Source organism: Zalophus californianus, chromosome 5, assembly GCF_009762305.2.
Source record: "Zalophus californianus isolate mZalCal1 chromosome 5, mZalCal1.pri.v2, whole genome shotgun sequence".
Taxonomy (NCBI): domain Eukaryota; kingdom Metazoa; phylum Chordata; class Mammalia; order Carnivora; family Otariidae; genus Zalophus; species Zalophus californianus.
Genome location: NC_045599.1, coordinates 53,263,001 through 53,267,866, shown reverse-complemented (window position 1 = coordinate 53,267,866; position 4,866 = coordinate 53,263,001). Strand labels below are relative to the sequence as shown.

The following is a 4,866-nucleotide window of genomic DNA, read 5'->3' as shown; positions in this document are numbered from 1 at the left end:
CCTTCTCTGAGGAACCCTGAATGGGTAGACTGGGCATATTTCAGAGGGTCTTGCTTTGGCTGATCTAGATTGGCCTAAGCAGCCAGAGTCAAAAACCTTCCAAGTGGCTTCCTTGTTCCATTGCCTTTAGGCCCATATGCTCTCTAAGTCTTAAAGATCTCATCTGGGGTGAGAAGAGACAAGGAAAGATAAATGTGCAAAAAAAAAAAAAAAAAAAAAAAAAAAAAAACCACATCCCAAAGGAGAGTCTTTCCCCTAAGGTCCTCAGTATAAGCCTAAAGCTACCTACACTAAGGTCTTCCTAGAGCAGAGAGGAAGAGGAAGCCTCTTAAGAGACAGAAGGCTCCAACCTTCTGTATTAGAAAAGGGAGCATTCCAAAGGAGATAGTTCCGGCTGGAACACACACAGGGGACAGCCTCTTGCGTACAGTTCAGGAAGGAAAAAGGGGAAAAAAAAAACCAAAGACTTGAACAATAAATACAAGTGGTAAATTTCTTCCCATTTTCTCCTTTACTCAATTTTTGTGAAAAATACTAATAAAGTTAGAAACGAAAATCTTTTAAAAAGAAAGAAAACTTCAGCACCCAGGACAGTGCCCATGCAACAATTTGTTGGTTGAATGCATGCTCCCTTCTCCCCACACAAGAAAAACTGCCAGTCTTCCAGAATAGATTCTGAATCCTATACCTACACTGGATCAGAACAAGCTAGTAAAACTTTTGGTGCAGTTAGCATTAAACACCCTCTTCGTTTTAATATGAGGCACCCTGTTTGAGAGTCTACTTCCAGATGCCTAACTGATCCTTTTGGCTAATCTGCCAGTTGTTCAGATGCAATAAGGAAGCTCCTCTGTTATTTCCCACAACGCCTGGAAACAAATCCTACAGAGACCAGTCACAAACACACAGAGCCTAGGAAATTACGCAGACTTTCCTTTATCCTTTGTCATAGCTAACCTGTATTGAATACTTGCGTTCAGGTACTGTTCATACATTTTGGCTCCTTTAGTCCTCCTTGGGTCAACAAGACAGATCAAATGGGAAAAAACTGCCTTCATGGTTACCAAGAGTCGTGATCTGAACAGGTAATCCATGGCTATATGAGACAACCTCATTTTAGAGGATTATGTCCAGTTCTTGGTGCCACATTTTAAGGAAGTCTCCACCTGTACTAAGAACACATCTCAGTAAAAGTGACACTATATCCTAGCTGAAAGAACAGACAGGCTAAATTAGAGCCACATTAGCAGCACACTGACGTTGATATTTAAACAGAATCTTTACCTGCCTTAATTTTATCTGATTATGCCTACTTCTACTGCCTCTATCTCCACAAAAGAAGAGTTCAAAAACATTCAAGACAAAACACCCACCCCTGTTGTATTTATGAAATATGGTCTGTCTCCACTGAGACTGCAATGGAGGAGGAATTACTTTTCCCTTTTCCTGAGGGACATCATTAGCATAGTGATAATTAATGAAAGGCAGCAGCCAGAGTTTGGTAAATTATTAATGGTTTCAATCATCCAGAGAGCAGAGAGGCCCTGTGTGCAGTTGCCCTTGGTGACAGCGTGAGAGTGCTCTGGGGAAACAGGGACAATGGACAGAAAACCAGAGCCGGTGTGGGTGTAGCTCTGCATGCACACACAGGTTCAGACTTTCTCATCCAAATGGAACACGTTTTCATGCAGCAGTATTCATAGATCAAAACTGAGAACAAGTCCCTCTGGCATATGGCAAATATTATCAGATTCTCCTTATACCATGGCTAAACAGAAATTAGGTCTGGTTCCAAGGAGCTGTTGAAAAGTTGAGGGGGAGAAGGTAGTGGGTCTTTTATACCCACCAGAGTTTGGGGGTAAGAGGGTAAAATTGAGAACTCAGGAAATCAATGACAAAGTGTAGTTGGAGAGTATATGCCAAAATAGGTTACTGGAGCCAAAGTGTTGGAAACAAATGTCAGAGGCTAAGATATACAGACAAAAGGAATCATAGGCAACCTGAAAAAATGAGTGATGATGCTCTTCACAAATTTCCAGGAAAGGGAAATTCAAAACCACTGTAGGAATCTTTCTCTTTCTGTAAGTTTATTTGTATGGGCCCCACTTAAACAGAGTCTTCTTGTTACCTAAGATCATAAACTCCTTGAGGGTGGCAATTTTGACTGTTTTCTTCTCTGATGTATCCCTAGAGCCTAGCACAGTGCCAGACACAGGGTAAGTCCTCAAAAATATTTGTTGTGTAATGAATAAAGGGATGAATAAGTGGATACAGCTATCTTACCATGTTAGGTATTAGATAAAAAAGAAGTATTGAGGCCATTTCCTTCATCTTGGGTCTCTGTGCCTTTCGCAGAACTTCCAACAACACTATGTTGGGACTGAGCATCTGGAGGTTCGCAACCTCGGTGGTCCATAGGAGCCACTGTGAGGAGGCCCAAGGAAGAATTTGCCATTTTTAGTGGAAAACAAGTGGCAGTTACTAATTATGATGACTGTGCACTTTGGATCTGGATTTGCTGTACCTTTTGCTTGACACCAAATGCTTGAGAAATAAAGATGTTTTAATTAATCCATTGAATAGATGTGAAAAGGAACATTGTAAGAGGTACAATCTCTTTGAAAAATGGATTGAACTCTTGAATTCAACATACTCAATATGTTTGTAAATAAACTTATGGCATAAAAAAAGTACTGATAAACATTTTTCAAAAAAAACCACATCAACTATTACTTTGAGTAACAAAGAATTTACTGAACAATTCATTGGAGATCAGAAAGAGAGTAGAAAAACATACATTGGATTTATAAATGTGAATTTGGTTGGTGGTCATGATAAAAAGTAGTTTTAATAGAGGGTTAAGAATATAAGTCAAACTGGGGATGCCTGGGTGACTCAGTTGGTTAAGCATCTGCCTTCAGCTCAGGTCATGATCCCAGGGTCCTGGGATCCAGGCAGCATCAGGCTCCCTGCTCAGTGGGGAGTCTGCTTCTCCCTCTCCCTCTGTGTGCTCGCTCTCTAATAAATAAACAAATCTATTTTTTAAAAAAAGAATGAATGGGATGTATACTTTCAGGATAACTGGTGCCTTAAGTTCATACCATGAAGTAATCCCACAAGGACAGAGGAAATATAAAAAGTAAAAACTTAAACAATATAGCCAGCCTCAAAAAGGAAGCTAAATGTCCCAATGGGCCAAAATGCAATGTCATGAACAGACCGAGGCTGAGAAGTTGCTCGACTCGGGGTTGAGAAGCTGGCAGTGGCAGCTACAAGTTTGGCTCCTATGTGGTAAAAGGACTAAAACTGCTCCAAAACAGGGGTTGAAGTGAAACAACCTAAATTGTTTGAAAACAAACTAAATTTGTTTTAACTGCTGCAGATGACTGCCTGGGTCTATAGCTTATAGGAAGTCATAAGCCCAGGGAAGGAGGACAGCTCTATGGCCTTGGAAACAGCAACTAAACAGCCCACTGGCTGAATCCCTGAGTTGTTGCTTGGAAAAGAGCTAGCAGGAAAATCGCCCAACCATCTGACTCTCTCTGATCACCACAGGCCAGGAGACCCAAACCAACACTGCAAGGCTCTGGACCAGAAGCCCAAGGCACTTAGGAGAGGCAACACAAAAGATTACTCAAGTGCTACTTTGATTTTGAAATTTAGCCTTTAATTAATTAAAATTACAAATGCAAAAGTTTAGCCCTTCTTTGTCCTGTTCTTAGATCTTTTTATACCCTTCCTACCTAGATTTAAAGTAAGCCCAACTGGGAGTGCCTGGGTGGTACAGTCAGTTAAGCATCCAACTCTAGGTTTTGGCTCAGGTGGTGATCTCAGGGTCGTGAGACCGAGCTCCCCCTCGTTCCCCCAACCCCACTCCCCGCCGTCAGGGACCCGCAGTGCGGAGTCTGCATGAGATTCTGAAATTCTCTCTCCCTCTGCCCCTCCCTCTTGTGTACTCTCTCCCTAAAATAAATAAATCATCTTTAATTAAGTCCAACTGGAATCTTTCATGTCTCATCTTTCTCCAGTTATAGTTTTGAGGTCATTCAAAAATCAAGAAACTGAGTTAGTAATCAAAATTTCCCACTGACAAAAAAGTTGACCAAACCTCCACAGATAATCCTTCTTTACAAACTGTTTCAAAGGACCAGGAAAGCAGAGGGGAAACAAATTCTTTAATGTATTTTTTGAGGCTAGCCTACTACCAAAATCAGATGACAAGAAAATAAAATTACAAACCAGTCTTTCTTAGAAATACAAACATAAAGGTTTTAGTTTATATATTAGCAAATCAAAGTTAAAATGTATTATAAAATGTCATAACTAAGTAGAGTTAATCCCATAATAGGGAAAACACCATTAGAAAATCTGTCAATAAATTTACCATGTCAAGCAGACAAGGTGAACGACCAAGCAGTACAGTAAGGAAGGAGTATTCAGGACATATATGCAGAACTTCTACAAATTGATGAGAAAAAGACAAATAGCCCAACTGAAAAATAGGCAAAGTACATGAAGAGACAATTCACAAAAGACAAGATATACATAAATATAAAAATATGCTCATCCTAAGTAGTCAAAGGAATGCAAATTCAAATAACAATGAGATATCATTGGGAAAATATTGTATCTGATTGGCCAAAAAAATTTCTTTTTTTTTTTTAAGTAATCTCTACACGCAGTGTGAGGCTCAAACTCATAACCCCGAGATCAAGAGTCATGCTCATCTAACTGAGCCAGCCAGGTGCACCAGGTTGGCAAAAATTTTAAAGATAACCATTCCAAGCATGGGTGAGGCTGTGGAGTACACCACTGGTAGGAACATAAACAGGTACAGCCATTTTAGAGAGCAATCTGGCATTATCT

General features: G+C 40.1%; 1 pseudogene; it reads left to right on the top strand.

Annotated features, from left to right (window-relative positions):
• The first annotated feature begins 2,371 nt into the window (after positions 1–2,371).
• On the top strand, positions 2,372–2,556 carry LOC113928678 (annotated as a pseudogene).
• Positions 2,557–4,866: the final 2,310 nt, after the last annotated feature.